The sequence below is a fragment of the Dipodomys ordii genome, unplaced genomic scaffold, assembly GCF_000151885.1.
Source record: "Dipodomys ordii isolate 6190 unplaced genomic scaffold, Dord_2.0 Scaffold190, whole genome shotgun sequence".
Lineage (NCBI taxonomy): Eukaryota > Metazoa > Chordata > Mammalia > Rodentia > Heteromyidae > Dipodomys > Dipodomys ordii.
The window spans coordinates 229,855-237,227 of NW_012267406.1; positions in this window are offsets into that span (position 1 = coordinate 229,855).

The window sequence follows — 7,373 nt, forward strand, 5'->3', positions numbered from 1 at the left end:
ATATATACACAATGGGATTCTATGCCTCCATCAGAAAGAATGGCATTTCCCCATTTGTTAGGAAATGGAAAGGCTTGGAAAAAATTGTCTTAAGTGAAGTAAGCCAGGCCCAATGAAACATAGGCCCATGGTTTCTCTTATTTGCAATAACCAGTGTATGTATGAGTCAAGCAGAAAAGGTAGGATAAGTTGATGTTAGGGAAATGAACCCCAAGATAAGTATTCAAATGGGTTTTTTTTCTTTCATGCAATTGTTTCTAACATATTTATAAGATTATTTCTTTGTTGCTTTGTATGTCCCTCCCCCACAGTATAACCCCTGCTTTCACTGTATTTGATGTTGGTATAATTTGTGGAGGGGAAGGGAAAAAACAAATCGTTTAAATAAGGATACAAGTGGACCCATTGCAACAATGAGATGTACAAGTTATGTCGAAAAACGAACTTTACAACTTTGAGGGGGGAGGTTTGGGTAGGGGTAGCAGGGGGAAAATGGGAAGGGATGGGAAGGGGAAACAAAGGAGGAGGCAACAATGCTTGATAAGAAATGTACACATTTCTTGCCCATGTAATTGTAACCCCTTTGTACAGTATTTTCACAATAAAAAAAAAGGTAGAGGAATTTAGACTCTGCAACTGGAAACAGTTCTGAAAATGTGGCTGGACAGACCTACTTCTTCTATGAAGATACTATATCCTTAAATAACAGCCAAGAGTAAAATTAGTCTCATTCTCTTGTCTATTTCCATCTGGATTGGGATTTCTTTTTCTTAATTTTTAATTCTTATTATAAATATACAGATAGGTTACAGATACATAAGTCAGGTAACAAATACATTTCTTTTTGGATAATATTACCCCTTCCTTCATTCTCTCTATTTTTTCCTCCCGTCCCCATCCACACATTGTATAGCTTATTTTCTTAATTTAAAAACTATTTTAATGTATTTTTATTTTAAAGATACTATACCAAGGGGTTACAGTTACATGAGTGAGGTAATGAGTATATTTCCTCTCACGCATTGTTACCTCCTCCTTTGTTTTTCTCCTACCATCCCTTTCTTCCCCACCTCCCTAACTCCTCACTCTCCCCCTTCTTGTCCCCCATCCCCCAAAGTTGTAAAGTTCTTTTTCAACATAGTGTCTTGTACATCTCATTATTACAATGGGTCAACCTGTATCCCAATTTGAGCATTTTGTTTTTTCCTTTCCCCTCCCCAAATTAGAAAAATGTATAAACAAGATGCAGAGCACCAGAATCAAATACAGTGAAAACAGGGGTTATACCATGGAGGAGGAACATACCAAAGAAACAAAAAAAATCACATAGTACATTATAAATATGTTAAAAACTATAGCAAGCAAGAAAAACCACTTGTGTCCTTATCTTGGGGCTCATTTCGCTAAACATCATCTTATATGGTCATATGAACATAGCTAAAAATATGGAACCCTTCGTGAATTTGCATGTCATCCTTGCTCAGGGGCCATGGTAATATCCTCTCTATCATTCCAATTTTAGTATATGTGCTGCCGAAAAGAGCACGGGATTTTCTTTTCTTTTGTTTTCTTTCTCCGGTCCTGGGACTTAAACTCTGGGCCTGGGTGCTGTCCCTGAGATTCTTTTGTTCAAAGCTAGAGCTCAACTGCTTGAGCCACAACCCCACTTCCAGCTTTTTCTGTGATTAATTGGAGATAAGAGTCTCTCAGACTTTCTTGCCCAGGCTGGCTTTGAACCATGATCCTCAGATCTCAGTCTCTTGAGTAGCTAGGATTACAGGTGTGAGCCACTGTGAGCTTGGACTGGGATTTTTATCATGCTTCATGATCAACTTGGGTTGAAGAAGGAGAAGTGGATCAGATCATGGCTCATGCTACAGACTCCTGCTGTTCTTATGCAGATTTTTCTTTAAGTTTTAGTAAGGGTTTATTTTAGTAAAATTGGTTTTAAAAGGGAGAAGCAGAGAAGAGGGAGAACATCATTTCCTGCTCTTCATGCAGGAAATACAAGTTTAAAAAGTCTGATCCAGTGGATTTTTTTTTAAGATTCGTGTTTCTTCATTTGTTTTATACATGTAGGATAATTTCCAAAGATTTTTCATGGTTGTTTGCTTCTTTTATAATTTTCATAAAATATGATTGATTATTGGGGAGTATAGGTCCATGGAGCAATCTCTTCCTTCTTTCCAGAAGAGAAACCAGAGATGTCATCCCATTCATTTTTTGTGTGCCAGTACCAGACTTAAATTCAACCTTACATTCTTACTTGTCTTTATCACTCATGGCTGTCACTCTACTAGTTGAGCCACACCTTTAGTCTAGCCTTTTTACTAGTTAAATGGAGATCGAATCTTATAGATTTTTCTGTCTGGGCTGGCTTTGAATTGAGATTCTTGTATTTCAACCTCTGGGTTTGTTAAAATTACAGGCATCATCCACCATCACCTAGCTTCTCAGACATTTCTGAAATTTAATTACAGGAAAGAATGATCATTGGGGGGTGTAGAGAAAGGATGGGAAGGGGAAACAAAGGAGGAGGCTACAATGCTTGATAAGAAATGTACTCACTATCTTGCCCATGTAATTGTAACCCCTCTGTACAGTATTTTCACAAAAAAAAAATAAACAAAAAAAGAAAGAATGATCATGGCATAACAATGGGGAAACATTACAATTTTAAGATAATTTCACTATAGTCCCAGTTGGGTTAATCATATATATGATCTAATAATTTTAATACATATATTTTGTATGCTAAAAAGCAATTGCAAATTTTCCAAATTTTATTTTGTGAAAATATATTATTAATATAATACAAATTAACTTAAAATGAAGCGCACAATGTCTTAGTACTTTTAGCACAAACTTATTGACACACCCTCCTTGCAGAGTGCAGCAGTGTTGCAATGTCGCATAATTCAGATCTTTCTCAAACTCTCTTGGATAAAAGCACTTGGTACATCTATATACTGGTTGGAGCACCAATACATGATAATTACTCATAGAAGCATCAATACACTATAATTATTCTAGTTACAATAGCTAGGATATTTGGATGAAGCCAATAACAGAGATCCACATTTGGACTACTTTGAGCACTAGGGAAGTGCCTTTTACACTATTTATACGTATATCTTTCTTTGTCTTTCTTTTTGAGACAGGTCTTTCTGTATAGCCAAGGCTTGAACTCACTATGTACCCCAGACTAGTCCCAAACTCACATTCCCCTGCCTTAGTCTCCCAAGTACTGGGATTATAAGATTTTGCCACTGTACTTTTCTCAGTCTCTTGCCTGTGATGATGATGATGATGATGATGGTGATGATGATGAGCACCAGTAGGTATATCACAGTCATGTAGTAGATATATCTTTATTTTGTAAGCACAGACTAATTAAGTTATCTGCTTAAATTAGAACAGTATTTAGAAACCAGAAAATCTGATTTAAATTGGGTTAAACATTTAAAGTTTTTTGTTGTTATTGTTGACTTTGTCATCATTTATTTGTTTATTGCATTCTTTCTTTTAGTATGTTATAAGAAATTAGGAATGATGCTTCTTACATCACAAAGGCCAAGTTCCTCTAGCTAGTCAGTGGTGCACTTTCTAAGTTGTCACCTGTGCTAGTAATCAGCCTGCTGGTATTTGGAGATTCTGTTTAGGGTACAAGAATGATTTTGTGTAACATTTTTCCTTTAGTATTGCTTTTAGATTTGTAGTAACATAACTCTAGGAAGAATTGAGAAGAATTTATGATCTAAGGGATGACGTCAAGAGGGTTTAAGAAAGATCTCAGAGGATTATTTGAATTTAAGTAAAGAAGGGAGGAGTGCAGAATTCTATCTGTTAAAATCAAGCTATAATGCAGAAAAATAAAGACATAACAAACATATTATTAAACCAAATGATGTAGAATTAGACTTCAATCTTGTATTGGCTCATTTTTTTTTTTGTCCACAGATATCTTCAAGGCCTGTGTCTTGCCTTGAATATCTAATTGATAAAGAACTATTATATGGTCATGAATCATGGACAGCAAGTAAACTCAACTTACTTGATTACTTATTTTTTATTTTTTTGATGGTAGTACTGAGATTTGAACTTAGGGTATGTTATTTAATAGGTGAGCATTTTACAACTTGAGCCAGAATTAACTTTTATGTAATAAAATCAGCCAATATACAAATAACACTTCTTTGTAAAACACAGGAGTAAGTCATCATTGAAATAAGAGATTGTGTTTGTTCTTTCAAGTATAATGCTTAAGATCAGACATATTTTTATAATCACATTTTATTATCTTTTGCTTTATCTAAGTTGTCTTTAGATTTATAATTTTATGTTGATAGACACAAAAATTTGGCTAATATAGTTTTTTAAGTTTTTAGAATAAATTAAAATTTAATATATACTGGTATTGTTGTAAGGTAAATTATTCCAGAGGCCACATTTTAAAATATAGAATACTGGAGTCTTTATTATACAGTTAACAGGCTGTAGGCTGCCAGTTGTTACAAAGGCCTGCAGCATACAAATACACATAACACAGATAGGAAGCATGCTAAAGAGGAAAGAAATAACAAAAATAATACCAACAAGCCAGCTCAACTCCAATGGAGAGCCGAATTGGGACTCCATGATGACTGGAGACAAGCCAGGGGACAGGACACAGGACACGATCACAAAGACACACGTGGCATGGAGTCCAGCTGCCAGGCTGGTGGGCGCAGGGGGCAGATCCTCAGGAAATTCCCAGTCCCAGGCACTAGACTGACAGATTCAGTAACCTATCAACCAAGTGCCTGCCCCTGCCTCCAGGGGTCTGGGCATGCCCATTACCTGGAAGGCAGGTGATGGATGTGGGGGGGTCTGTTCCTTCCTCCAGCATGAATACAAGATGCCTGACCCTACCATCCACCATGTGGCTAATATGGCGCCAGCCAGACCTGGCCTCCTTACTTCAGTATACTTTATATTCATTTCCATATCTATTAATTTGTTACTAGTTTGCTTTGTGTAAGGACTTTTTATGTCACAAGCTTTAGGAGTCCCAAAAGAAAAATTTAAATACATGAAATTTGAAAATGTAGTTAAAATATTTGAGACAGTGACTAAATAACTTGAGGGACTAATCAAGATTGTAAATAAGAATTATTAGAAACAGGAATTTAGCTAGAGTTAATAAAATAGTAATAAAATAATAGGTAAAAGTGATTCCGATTTTATTATAATTTTAAGTAGAAAAACATGGATTGTTAATTATATATAAAATGCAAGGATGCTAGATTTAAAATTTTACAGTGCTAATAAGTAAATATTAATGTAAAACCACAGTAACTAAATAGTTTTATCCTCTGGTCTCCTTGAACTTGGAAAGGCTGCGCGCCCTGACACATTTTTATTCTGGATGAATAGAGGCTTTGTGTGACCATTCAGTGTTTACTCAGCCTGTAATACTTGTCTAGACAAGGACAATAAGCTGGTTGGTGCCAAATATGAAGGGAGCAACAGGTTCCAAGAACTCGTGGTGCGCTGTGGTTGTTGGAAGCTATCTTTCTCTAAAGTCCTCACCACTTTACCCCTTGCATAACATTCTTACTTAAAACCATGTTTTCTCTAAAAAGTGAAATCTACCCCATTGGATTAAGGCAAACAAAGGATGCCTTGCTTGGCACCTTTAGTTACTCTGACAATGGAGCTAAACTTGCCCTACTCTCAGGATTCCTGACCTGACCCATGGGTGGCCTGGGACCCTTGTCCTGGAGCCTATGTTTTGGAAAGAAGCTTCAAGATCATGTCACATTTTCTGTTGGAAACATTATTTGGGGTTGAATTGACACCCTGTCTCGCTTAGCAGAGCTTCAGTTTATTTATCATGGCTGTATCAAAATTGCTGGGTTAGGAATTGACCTTCTCAGTACCTCTATCCCTTGTTCACTATAAGATATCACCCTTTTGACATTTCAGGCTATTTTCATTTTATTTTTACTGTTTATTGCTTTTTTTTACTGTTAGATCCCTAAGTGAGGCTGCTAGAATTGTCCAATGTTCACTGGTAAGATTGTAAGTAAATGTGTGTATTGGAGCAGCCAGTAGTTTCTCCATCTTTGATTATATGCTGCCTGTTCCTCAATGACAAGTAGGCCTGAGCCGTCTAATATGCTTCTTCCTAAAACCATCTTCAAATTTTCCATTGAAGAAGTATTCTTCCTGAATTACTTCAGCTCAGCTTCCTTGGTCAACTGTTTTTAATTCAAAAATATTACCTAACATTCACAAAAGTAATCTAGGTCCAAAGTCTTCTTGTGACAGGGGTTATAGAATGTATAATAAAATGGAGTCCTGATAGCCAGAGAGAACCACAGCACATGTGTCACCAGGCCATTTGGTTTCCAGAAAACCAAAACTATGTATGGTTTCCAGAACCATACATATGTATATAAATATATATACAGCCATATATGTTTATATACATATAAACCAATATATATTTATACACACCTATGTGTGCATAAGTATGTACATATATTTATATAAATAATATGCATATTTATATAAATATTATGTTTATATATAACTATATGCATATATGTATATATATTTCTGGATGAGCATGATGGGGGTTAAACTCTGAGCCTGGACATTTTTCCTGAACTTGTTTTGCTCAAGGTTAGCACCCTACCACTTGAGCCACCCATCCACTTTCAGCTTTTTGGTAGTTTATTAGAGATAAGATTCTCTATGAAATTTCCTGCCTGGGCTAGTGCCAAACTGAGATCCTCAGATCTCACTTTCCTGATAGCTAAGGTTACAGGCATGAGCCACTGGCACCTGGCTATTCCAGAAGTGACCTTTAATGACAGAGCCCTCAAAGATAGGAGATATTGGGATTGCCTGCCATCCACACCCTGGGTCTAGGCCCAGTCCTAAGATTGTCTCTTCCCTCTGTCTTTCATAACACTTCCCCTGGACCCCATTTCGGGACTATCACTTGATTATGATAACCTGTGTACTTTCTGAATCAAGCACCACTTCCTGTACTTGAGACACCAGATCTGACTGTAGCCTACTTGGTGACTGAAGCTCTGACACATTTGGCACAATTCTGAAAAGAGTGCTGCTAGTATTTTAATGCACATATATCACCTGAGTATCTTATGAAAGTTCAGGTGCTCAACTCGCAGGTGCTAGGTGCTGGTGTCTTCATTGCTAATGTTGTACAAGAACTTAGTCTTTATAAACAGAAAACCACATTTTGAGAGGTCAACTCAGGAGTCTTTATTGGAAAGCCAGAGACTGCAGGTGGACTCTTGTCACTAAGATCTGTAGCCCCTAGAATACATTTAACACTGTTGGAAACTGAGCCATGAGGG